The sequence below is a fragment of the Silurus aristotelis genome, assembly GCF_946808225.1.
Source record: "Silurus aristotelis genome assembly, chromosome: 6".
In the NCBI taxonomy this organism is placed as follows: Eukaryota; Metazoa; Chordata; class Actinopteri; order Siluriformes; family Siluridae; genus Silurus; species Silurus aristotelis.
In genome coordinates, this window is record NC_139579.1 from 23,560,925 (window position 1) to 23,574,308 (window position 13,384).

Below are 13,384 nucleotides of genomic sequence, written 5' to 3' on the forward strand. Positions count from 1 at the left end.
GTATGTATGTATGTATGTATGTATGTATGTATGTATGTATCCATCCATCCATCCATCCATCCATCCATCCATCCATCCATCCATCTATCTATCTATCTATCTATCTATCTATCTATCTATCTATCTATCTATCTATCTATCTATCTATCTATCTATCTAATCAATTATTACTATTAATATTCTTAGATTTTTGTTTTTGGAATGGAGATCCCTGACCACCACTATAATTGTGTAGATCAGAAATACTCATGAGGACATATATATCTAGCATTTATCAAATCATATTAAATCACATTGTGCTGTTTTGTTCCATATGCACAATACAAAACAAACTGTTATGCCTCAGCAGACAAACAGTACTGAAGCATGAGCGTATCGTTGACCAAATACAGCGCAACTATATATTGTGTTCACGGTTTGAACCCTGAAGATCAATGTTGTTGTCCAATTATAGATCAGAGCTCTTTTTCATGGAGTGAAGGGCACATCGCTGCAGCTACACAAAGTGCTTTCACTGCACCATCTGTGTGTGGACATTCTGTAGCGTGCTGGGGAAAAAAGAATGTCTCTAAATACTTTAAAGGGAAATGTTCAAGGTTTCAATGCAGTAAAAGAAAAGACTAAACTCTAGCAAACGAATCCGTGTAACCATTCATCGGCAGAATTTCTGGTGAAAAAAAAAATCATTTCTTTTCGTAACTAAATCTCTTCAGCAGTCTACTGAATAGTGTGGGGGAATGAAATAAGACGAATTTTAAGCAAAGGCTTATCGGATGTTTTCCGTAAATAATACATATAAGCAAGTTTCGATACACACTCCCATAAGTCACTGGGCTCCAGGAAGACAGGTTCATCTCTCTTTCTCTCTCCCTCTCCCTCTCTCTCTCGCTCTCTCTCTTTCCAATAATTTGAGAACAGCATCATGCTGCCCTGCCTGTGATTGACTGACGTTGGTGCAGGTCTGACCCTGAGATGCTGTCAGGCCTGCCTGTTGTAAGCGATCCACCCTTATCTCCTCAATCACAGCAGGCACAGCAAACAGCACAGCACAGGCAGCGTGCTGCAGGCCTCCTTCCAGCAGCATGCTAAAACAGATCAATAATCACCTTTTGTGGGCCACTCCAACCTGAGTTTTTTTTATCCCGTGCAAGGGGAGAAACACAACCGTCCTGGATGGGGAGAAAGAAATGAGTGAAGGGCTAGACAGCTGCTTTGCTTGCCATAATGCAGGTGAAATAACTGAGCTAAAAGTTGCAACTTTTTTTTTTTCCTTAATTGGATTCATGCACAAATATATCTTTGATGAGCTATTTACAGTTGTTTACAAAGCATTTCTCAATTTATCCTTACTATTTGCAAATCAGTAAGTGCATTTCTCAAAACAATTAGTACAAACAACACATTAGATTTCTTGCAAAAGCCTGTACTTTTTTTTTAATCCTTAGTTTATCTCTCAAAAGTAAGAATTTGTGTCAATAAACATCTCATTGCCATCAGAATGACAAGTCCTTTTGTCATTGTTAACTAACAAGATCGTCACAATGTTTAGTCGTGTTGTCAGTATGACGGGGCACAGTTTCAGTATTTCTTGATATAAACTACGGTTTGGATTACAGTGACTAAAAATGCACAAAGCTGATTTTCTTCTGTAAGGCATCTAAGAATTTCAACAGAACTAATTTATTTAATTGATGGCATTTTTTACTTATTTTGATTGCAAAAGACCGGACAGGATTTACACTTTTACTGTACTGTACTAGTGTTTATTCGTTTTGTTGTTTATTCATTTTCAGAAATTGTATTTCTGTGTTTTTCTCCAAATAAAGCTTCATGAGATTCACCTTTGACCTATTTTAAAGAGCTAGTTGATCAGTGGTTGATCTGATGGCGTTCACTCGCCTTCATTATTGAAATTCAAGATTCATCTGCACAATTCATCAATTGAAGTATCATTTATATATATATATATATATATATATATATATATATATATATATATATATATATATATATATATAAAGTTCAATAGAAATTTTTGCTTGAAAGATTCTGACAACTGGTTTAACTATTTTTACATTTAATGACATACAATGAACTGATGCCTAAATGTTTTGGGGGTAAAGACCATTCAGGTGAAACCAGTATTATAGATTTTGATCAACATGACCTAAACAATTAATACTGTAGGAAACAGCAGACAATTGTACACAATCAAATAAATGAATATACTTAAACATTCGCAATGTGATCAAAACAACCAGAAATGCTTTTATGATGTGCACAAGTGAATAAATGATGTGAAGGTTGAACAAGTAGTTTTGAGAATTTTTGAGGACCTGCTGCTTAGCTGATGATAGAAGCTTGCAGAATTAAACAGTCAAAAATGTATTTGCAAATAAAATCTGCAAAGATATATATATATATATATATATATATATATATATATATATATATATATATATATATATATATATATATATATATATAATGAGGATATTATTATGTATTAATTTTATTAGTGTGTACAAGGAAGAAACTATATTTATCCGAGGATTTGTGCATGCTATTGTCATGCTGTTTTTTTATTAGGGGAAGAAGAAGAAGAAGAAAAAGAAGCCTTTATGTGTCACATATACATTACCCCACAGTGAAATTCTTCTCTCCACAGATCCCAGCTTGTTAGGAATTTGGGGTCAGAGTGCAGGGTCAACTATGATACAGAGTCCCTGGAGCAGAGAGGGTTAAGGGTTTTACTCAAGGGCAGTAACAGTTGCATCATGGTAAAGCTGGGGTTTGGATCTCTGACCTTCTGGTCAGCACCTTAACCAGTGAGCCATCACTGTGCAAGTTATGGGATGTATTTTAGAAGCAAACAAACACAAAACAGATATATTTACCATAGTAATAAGATAAACAGTCATCATTCTGAGCAACTTTTGATTGATTTGTTTACTGAGGAACCATATAACTTAATTTTGTTAGTATTAAGACAAAATGTAATAAACTCTGTAACCTGATACTGATTAAAGCTGGTTCATTTTCTATAACAGCGGCTCTGACAGTTGTAATTCAAATAATCACGTTATGTTAAAGCCCTTACCTATAAAATTAAGAGATAACAGGAACTGACATGTCCTGCAGATGTTTACAACTACAAATGTGCTGTTCATTGATATATTTTAAAATGTTATGTTTTTTTTTAAATTGTGAGAAATTGCTACAGTATACTGCACTTGTGGCCACACCACACTACCCTGTTGCTGATTAGTTGCCAATAACAGCCCTTCCTTTTTTGCTTCATTCATTACTTATAATAGTAGAATAGAATAGAATAGAATAGAATAGAATGGAACAGAATAGAATAGAAAAATAATAAAATTAAATAGAATAGAATTCTTTATTGTTATTGCACAGTTTACAATGAAATTATGTTCCAGTCCTCAAGGTGCACAAAAATAAAATAAAATGTTTTAAAAATGTAGACATTAGTGATTCGTTAAAATATGAAGGTATTGCACATTTACTGTTAGTACTGTTAATACACATAATACTGTTTATTCATTTTTTAAGCATTCATTTGCACACACAATCTCTGTTCCAGTGATTGCTAGGCTTATATAAAAAAAAAAATTGTTAAAGTATACTCAGTGTTATCATCAGTAAGATAAAGTTCGGCTGAAATATTTTATCTTTAACAATAATATTCACTCAGAGCCATAGTTGTGCTCCTGCATGTGAGCGTTGTGTAGCGCTACAAATCTGACGTATTGAAGTCTCTTTGTTCATCGTCACAGTGCTGGGTATGTACAGTACAATGCTTAATGCAGAAGGGCATATATGGCCTGTGCATATGTACAGTGACCGAGCTAATTTACACAGTGCCCCAGGCCAAGGCTCTCTTTCAATAATTTACAGGGGCACTTTTTATTTGAACCTTTTTCCCTCTTAAAAAAACGCCTTTGTCTTGCCTGTGCTCGACTACAGCATCCAGGTTTAAAGAATAGCTAGAGGCCTTGGTGGAGAGAGATAACAGACAAACTGGAGTATTATTAAGTCAGAGGAATATCAGAACATGCACCAGAGGAAAGCACAGGGTCATTAGGGCTGAAAAGGAAAAGTTTTTTCCCTGTGCTCTCTGATGTGCCTTTATAAGAGTCATGCAACACTGACCCTGTCCTGTACCTCATCATCATCATCATCATCATCATCATCATCATCATCATCATCATCAAACCAATCAGGGAATGCATTAACACCTAAGGCATTCCACTCAAACACACAGCAAAGGAACACTTAGATCAATTGTTTGCTTCAAAGCATATAGATGTCTCTCAGTTATGCCCTGCACACATTCATCATGGGTTCAGTTGATTTAATGAAAGAAAAGCCCCTCCATAGATTAATAATATGTGTCTACAAATAGTATTTTGTCCATGTTTTTATTACCATAGTCCACTTGTGTATGTTTTAAAATAATGGTCTTTTGAGTGTAATAATTTGCCTCATGTACAGGTTTCAGATATCAAATCAGAACAGCCTTGTCCTTATTTACACCAACACGCTATGTAAACACTCTGGACAAGAGGAGGACAAAAGCACTTTAAGAACATGTGCAAATCTTTGCAAGACTTCAAAACAAACAAATACTGCCACATCTCAGCACTGAGACATGCAGCATGATCGCCTTCATCCTTTTTCAAAGTGCTACAGCTTTGCACATCACAGCTCTGAGAGATGCTTTACACATCTATAACAGGAAATCTAAAATCCTCAACATCCAGGACCCAAGTTTTGAATTATTGTTTAAATATAAGCAAAAGAAAGGAGTGTTTTTTTTATTTCTTTTGATTATAATTAGCATTTCAATCCAAATCCAAAATGACTGGCTTAAGTTTCAGTCCCGCTTACTTATTACGCTTGCTGAAAATACTATTAATACTCACCAGTGGTGCAAAAAGTACACCATTTCTTCACTTGAGTAAAAGTTTCTACTGGAAAACATTTCTACTGGAGTAAAAGTACACAAAGTACATGCTTTTGAATATACTCAAGGATTCATCGACAGTAAAAGTGTCTTAGAACTACGATTGAACAAATTATGCAATTGAATGTTCCATTCTCCTGCAGAGTTGTCTGTTGTTACAGGCACACAGTGAGACCCTTACGGCACACACTCTCACCAGAAGCATGGGGTTATCCGTGTGCTCTAATGACAGGTTATCATTTGACAAGTTTCCTGAAATGAAAAAACTTTGATAAAATATGGGTATGTGAAAATATGTCTTTACTGTCTTACTTAACTTTATAGTTACTGTCCAACATTGATACACAGAATTTTTCATACAATATGATACTTGAAATCCACATTCCACATCAAAACTGGTCAAAATCTAGAAGTCCCACTCCACATTCCCTGCATGTTGTTTTTCATAGTTTACTTCTTATTGCCCAAAAAGTGAAATAAAGAGGGGGTAGGCAAGACAAAGCAAATCTTAGTGCATGAATACTATTGACACTATTGACAAGCTGAATGTCAAAACAAACTTCTCATGATTTCAACAATATGTTTGGTTCGAGTAAAGCAGACAGACTGAGGGTGTTCATATCTTACCTGCATTGTAGCATCAGTGCTCAATACCTTGATGCAATATATGAATAATCTGTATAGTTAGTTACCAGGAAGCCAGGAAAATTGTGAAGGATGTCAGCCATCCAAACAATGGACTCTTTTTTTTTTTTCGATCAGGGAAGCGCTTCCGCTCCTTGAAAGCAAACACAGAGAGAATGAGGAGGAGCTTCTTCCCACAGGCCATTCGGAGTTTAAACCAGGAAACACCCAGGATCTAGAATTGGTCCTCTCTCTCCATCTTCACACTTTTTCTGCACAATTTTTTTGCACTATGACACTTTAATCTCTGGACTGCCACTTGAACTCTGGACTTGCACAGCACAGTGCACTTTATACCACACCATACTGCACACGGTCACTTTATACCACACCATACTGCACACTTTAAAGACAATCACGTCAATCACCTTAAATTTTACTGTTTTAATGTCATACGCATCCTTGTATATACACATTTTTCACATACATCTTTATGTTCTGAATAGTTTATACTTTTTATTTATCTACCTTCTTTTTTTTCTTGGTTTATTTTCCCTCATTCTATTCCCTCATGCCGGACCGTCATATAAAGCATTTCACTGCATGTCGTACTCTGTATGTATGTGTATGTGACAAATACAATTTTATTTCATTTAAAATGAAATCAGCAAGCTTTTTCAAATCTTTGGATTTTGGATATTGATTCATTATTAATTAATATTAATCAATGAAATTTAATGGATTTACACAGCAACGACTGTATACAGTTGGTGATGGGGATGAAGTCAATTTAAATCTCCTAGCAATTCACAACATAAAAAAACAGTACCCTGTTTAGTTCCTATTTGCTGTTATAATAACCTCCACTCTTCTGGGAAGATGTTTCACTAGATTTTGGAGTGCGCTTGTGAAGATTTCTGCTCATTCATGTGCAAGAGTGTTAATAAAGGCAGGTACTGATGTAGGTGATGAGGCCTGAGGTGAGGTCAGCGTTCCAATTATCCTAAAGGTGTTCATTAGGTTGAGGTCAGAGTTCTACAGCAGGCCACTCAGGATCTTCCACTGTAACCCATGTAAAGTATATTTCATAGAGCTGGTGTTTTGCACAGAAGCATTGTCATCCTGGAACAGGTTTGAGTCTCTTAGTTCAAGTGTAGGGAAAATTGAATAAAACTGCATCCAAAGAGATCCTGTACAATTATGTGCCGTTCTGGTAACAGTTTGGGGAAGAATCACATATGGCTGTAAAAGCCATTTCTATTCATATATCTTTATAATATTTTTTCTTTACACCATCTCATGCACAATAATCCATTGTTTTCTTTTGTAATACAGTTAAATACCTTGTTTTTATTGGTTTTACTTTAAAAAAATGGTTTATAGTAAACATATATTGTCTTTATCTTTACTATCATTTTGAATGAAAGAATTATTCATTGCAAAAATCATTTTAGGACTCAAGTTTCAAGATTCAAGGGTAAAAAGGAAACATGCAAAAAAATTCGTACTTTTTGATTCCAGCAGCAGTTTTTAGCGTTAAAAATTGTTCAGGGTTTTTTTTTTTTCATACTTAGGACGCCATTATATACAGCATTCCAAGCTAGAAAATAATAAATTCAGTTGACTTTTAAACACTGTTTAATAATGCATTGCACGCTGGTTTGACAGCAGCATCATTCCTGAAGGTTAAACACCTCTGTGTCAAAAAGGCAAAAGAAAAATGTTAATTTTTTCAGTGAGGAACTGCATTTACTAATACTATTTCTGTAGTTAACCAATTATGGCAGATATTCAGATTAATGAAGAGCACTTATATGAAGAAATAATAATAATATGAAAAAATGCCATTCTATTAAACACTTGTATATGGTTTTAAATGTAGCGTGTGACCAATCATTTTCTCACTCCCCCCCAAAAAAAATAAACAAATGCAATCTAAATCCGGCCTTACTCCTTGGATGAGATCACACAAACAGAAAAGAAATAGAAATGCTGTGCATTAAGCAAGTAAGCCTCCTTTACAGTGTCATAAGGCAAACAGAGCAGTGATGTGGAATAATCTTTCATTGGTTTTTGTGGCTGTCAGCACTAAAACATGATGCTCCATTCCATTTCCCTTCAAATGCCTGTGGACTTCTTAATGTGTTAACCAAAGACCCTGCAGGATTGATGATAATGGATAAGGCAAAACAAGCTAAATCCAACACGCATAAATTGATTGGATCTCAGATGAGAGGCAAAGGGATATAATATTAACAGCTGAGACGTCGATAAAACGCCTGCACCACTCAAATGGCTTTAGAAATAACAAGTCAGCCTGAAAGACAATCTGCAGTATTTGTTGAGAAATTAGCCACCAAATTACTGTAGATTTAAATATCGATTACAGAGTTCCTTTTGAAAGAAAAATCCTGATTAAAAAAAAAAAAATCCAGTTTGGAACTATAATTTTCGTAACATCTACAATGCAGCACTAATGATTTCAACTTTTATTTACATCATCAACATAGCAATCAAGATCGAAATTGGCACTAATCCATTCTATCTCTAAAACATTCCTTGCATCAGACTTGGCTCATAAATTAAGTATTGAATTAAGTGGTCAGATTACATTAAAAGCTTTTCTTTTTTCTTTCTTTCTTTCTTTCTTTTTTTTTTTGCATCTGCAGTCCCCCACTATAAATTAAAACCACGTGGAAGGGACTGGAGAGTGCATTTCATTTTGCGTTGATTCATGAGCAGTAATACAACCTCTCTCCGCTCCTGCCTCAGTGTGTGGAGAGCAGTCAAAGGAAGGGGCCGAGATTAAAACCGAGCGAGAGTGAGATTGAAAACGGGATGGAGGCATCAGATAATGTAGTAGAGATATAATGAAAGTGTAAACAAAAACCTGGTGCAAGAGAAACGGCTGCTCATAAAAAAAGGCCCTCCGCCTTCTCCCCTCACAAAAGAGATTTCACAAGGCTGCTGCCACCAAAGTTATTAACTGTTGACCAAATTATGTTCTGTTCAAAAGTTGAATTGATTTGATTTTTTCTCCCTCCTCCCCCCTGTCTTTCAGAGACTAAAGAAAAGCTGGATGTGAGGATGAGAAGGCCTTTATTCATATTATCTGTCACAATGTTCCTCTGGGGTGAAATGACAAAGGAATGACTGTGAGGCACAGCTAAGAAAACACACTAAAGAAATCCCAAGCCTTATGTTACAATTCAGGTTTGAGAGCTAATATGTATTATTTATACACTGTAAGATGGTTGCAAATTAAAAAATGGCTACTTGAACATCTGGATTAGTACAGATCAAATAATCAACACTACAGTAGCCCCATTAATGCCATGACGCTGAAATGAAGGTATGTGATTAGCACTTTGCTCTGGCACCAGACAGCATAAATAAGAAATGAGAAATCAATACAAGTCATTTTACAACCGTGCAAGGTGAAATATTAAGAGGTTCTGAAACTGACCTGAGAATTTTATCTGATGTACAGTGGTTCTGGGTGCTGGTAATACATACCTTTGTTGAAGCCACAAGGAGGGACACATTACACACTCTCAAACAACACATGAAGAGAATCCACAAATGAACATCCTTTGTCTTTTCTTAAAAAAAGTAAAAGTACAGTAAGCTATGATTTATTTCAAGATCCAAAATTATACGCAATAATTAATAAATTTGTATTGATGAAGAATAGCTGTGAATCAACCAACTGTTGCCTTGCTAGGTGTACTTTTCTTTTCTTGATTAAACAATGGGATTGATACAATCTATAACTATACAGCCATAGAATTAATCTTAACTAATTACATACATGATATTTAATGAGGGGGTAATGTGATGTAGCCCTACGCACAGATTTGTTATTTTCCAATAACAGCATTATGTTTTATTCCTCTAGTACCACTGCAATATATCAACAATATTAGCATGTTTGGGCCATTTATAGTTATGTTGTTCAACAGCCATGAAACAAGATCCCATGCCCCACTTATTATAGCAGCTATAAAGGTCCTGACCAGCTTCTTTTTTCACTTTCTTGAAGTTAATAAAACAACACAACACAAACAACCAACAAACATCTCCTCCCAGAAAATGTTTTCGTTCATGTGAAGCAACATCCATACAAGCACTTGTATAATGATAAAGCATTAGAATAAGCAATTTAACATAAGACTATATTAATTTTGCAGCTGGCATACAGCTTAGTTCAAACTGCTGTTAAAATCCTGTGATCGATCAGGATAAAGAATTTATCAGCATTGTGATGTAACTTATACCTAAACCCAAACCTAAACAAATTCTATTTGTATAATCACCCTGTATTTGGTACGGGTAAGTGATTCAGTCAGAATCAGAAACACAACCTAAATTAACCTAGAAATGTATATATTAAGAGAAATGGAATGTGTAGCACAAGTTGATGAACATATTATTATTACTATAAGTGTGGCATGAAAACCTATAACAATACATTTATATTGTCTATATCTACATCATGGACATTACGACATTCATTCATTCAAGACCTAAAGATAAGAAAATATGTTTTAGTGATAACAACCTGTTTATCAAGCTCACAGTGGACTGATTTTTCAAATGCCATTGTTAAACCATACATTTCTCTATAAATAAAAAAAAGAGTGGTGTAAAGATTTTACTCTGACCTACACAAATATAGTATATCACTTTTTCGGTTACTTTACTAAAGCAGATTTCTCCATGCTTTTGTACATTGAGTCTTCACAATAGATTGGACAAGGATTTCACAAACAATTTGATGCAAATTGCAGGAAAAATTGGCTACAGAGGTTACAGGAGGGGAAAAAAAAAGTCTGGGCTAAGATGATCTTGGTATTTATTCACAGAGGCTCTCATGACTGTTCCACAGAGTTCTCCCATTTCAAAATAACCCATGACTCCCCTCGCAAGCCTGCCAGCCCCCTTTCATTTGCCGTTTCAAATGTATTAATGGTCCAGAACCTTCCTGTATGAGCTTGGACCTCTCCCTAATGAAAACACTCTGTGGCTGAGTCCCAGTGCGGTAATCAGTCTGGGCCTCTAGAGCAAAAGGGCTGCAACTGCAGTGCAGAAAGAGCCCTGCCTGACCTCTGGCCCAGGCCCTCTCACCCTGAGAGCTGCCAGACCTCTCAGCACTGCTTCTTCTCCAATACCATGCCTCCAAACGATGATGTGTTGAGTTTGTCTCAGACGAACAACTAATTTACCCAACTTTTGTGTCAAATGTGTGACAAATCTTCGTGTTTTTTTCTTTTTTCCTGCATTGAAATTTGATAATCTAAACTCTGAGCTGTTGAGCATCATCTGTGAAATTAATCTGAAATCATTTCCACGGTCCCATAACATTTAAAGGATTTTTGACAGAGTATCTGTGACTCAAAGCATTTCTTCAAATATGCAAGCAGTCAATGAAGCCTAGACCAATCATATCCGATGGAGTGTGTCACAGTGGGGTTTTTTGTGTTTTTTAGGAATTGTATAGCCCTGTGTTTGGCCACACAGCTCTTCTACTGTCTGTAGTCCTACTCCAGAGCTTTCAGGTGAGAGTGACCAGATGTGCCGACCCAGGAAGCAGTGCAGCTGCACGCAACCCTGTGCCCTGGCATGCTTCATCTGTTTAAGCTTGTCCATCTTCCTTGACAGACCTGCTGAGTTGCTGCTTTCAATGCCAGGAGATAATATCATTTACAGTTTTGCCAAATTGTCAGTGAAGCGCAGGCACAATAACACCTGACGGTAATCAAACTCATCACTGGTAATTTTTAGTAGATATACAGAGATAGACAGAGGTAAATATAAATAGTATTTGTATTGGCAAGTAAAGTGATCAGGAATAATAATAACAATAATAATTAAAATAATAATAATAATACTAATATAATCATAATCAATTACAATATAATGAGCACAACACTTGGGTCTAATTTAAACTAATCCATACATTACCACTGAATTACTATGGAATCTAACTGAATTGGATTTGGATACATTTCTTTCTGTCACTCCACAATCCTACAAAACCTTTTCAAAACTATTGTAACTGATGGCTTTATATAAAATTTGTCTTTACTGATTTGGCCATTTTACCTCTGTTTAAAAAGGGCACTTGATATTCTGGCTGCACTAAATAGTTCCTAGCTGCTAAACCACACCATTCATTATTCTTTCACAATACCTTACAATAACTCTAACTTTATGCTGAAATTCTGTAGCTCTGCTCCACTTCCTCAGTCACTATGTGGAAAAACCAAACAGACAAACAAACAAACAAAAACCCCGCCTTACACAGCACTATTAAAACCCAGCACCACATCTATATGAATCTGTGGTGCTACATTGTCAGTGCTCAGTTAAGCATAGAGCATCTCACTCGTTTGCTTTCTCCGAAGCTGCGGTTCAGTCTTCCCACGTAATCACTGCCTGGGAATGACAGAATGGAAAGCTTTTCCACTTTTCATTCCAGGCACCCCACCATCTCCTTGTACCCCCATCCGAAACCCTCTTCTCAGATTGCTCAGTAATGTTCAGCAGTCCAGTTCTGAGTAAAGAATCAAATTTGGTATGTGGCAGCGGGGAATGAATCTCTAAGTCAGCCTGAACCGCATTAAAAAAAAAAAAAAAAAAAAAAAAAAAGCCTAGCCGCCTCCATTATTCCGGGCGCAGTGTTGTATGTTTGAAGGGAACTGGGCCCACGCTGCACATGCAGCCCACATTGCTTGACAGCTTGATGGACTCTTTAATAGTGATTCACAGGCTGTATCTTGGGAGATAAAAATGGAATTTAAAAAAAAGGAGAGAGAGAAAGAAAGAGAGAGAGAGAATTTAATAACAAAATAAAGCATTTAAATGGTCCAAAGGTCTTGAAATGGACACCCATCTCAGGGTGTAGTTAGTCGCTCTTAGTATTAGATCTTTAGAATGAATTTTGTCTAGTGCTTCCAATCATTAATGGGAAATCTTTCTCATAAAAATTATTATCCTGGTCTTGCGATTTTGATTCATTGGCAAAGAACTAAATCCTGCCTAAATTATAGTGCCCCTGAAACCAAAATTGATGTTTCAGAGCTTTTTGTACCTGCCCCTTAGTGTTATGCAGCAAGAGTGCATCTGGAGAGGAAGAAAGTATAAAAGTCCTTTTTTTTTTTACTTTTTTGATTTTTCTGTTAAAGCAGTTACATTTTTTTTATATCTGTCATCCTGTATTGGAATATTGTAAATTGTTGGAATGTTGTGGTCATTTAATAGAAATCTTTCTAGAACATGTGCATGTATACATCCCATAACCCAGAATAGATCTTTTTTTTCAACTCAATTCATTTTTATTTGTACAGCACTTTTAATAATGCACATTGTCTCAAAGCAGCTTTAAACAGATAAAGTGGTAATAAAAGAATGTATAAGTTTGTCCCTAATGATTCAGTGGTGACTGTGGCAAAGGGAAAACTCTCTGAGATGGCATGAGGAAGGAACCTTGAGAGGAACCAGACTCTAATGGGAACCCATCCTCATCTGGGTGGCAATGAATGTCCGTTCATTACAGTTGATCAATGTTCATGTGCACAGTGATAAGCGATTAAATGCAACCTTTTTTGTAAGCTATTTTAGTAGACTGTTGACATTAACTATAGTCCAAAGAAGCAGCTCATTAACAGCATTTATAGATTGCCAGTGTGTCCCTTTTGCAAAATTATTTTGATAAATATATTATGGTAGTGATGCAGTTCTTTTGACGAGTGGGCAAATTATGCAATGATTCTT

General features: G+C 35.9%; 1 long non-coding RNA gene across 3 annotated transcripts in view; it reads right to left on the reverse strand.

Annotated features, from left to right (window-relative positions):
* Positions 1-232: 232 nt before the first annotated feature.
* LOC310728318 overlaps positions 233-13,384 on the reverse strand; it is a 51,755-nt gene continuing 38,603 nt past the window's right edge. For 2 of the 3 annotated variants that reach the window (XR_014534240.1, XR_014534241.1), the window contains exons 3-4: positions 2,642-2,839; positions 233-1,169 (exon numbers count right to left, since the gene is read on the reverse strand). This is a non-coding gene — a long non-coding RNA (uncharacterized lncRNA). The remainder of the gene's footprint in view (positions 1,170-2,641; positions 2,840-13,384) is intronic. The other variant, XR_014534239.1, reaches the window with a different exon arrangement.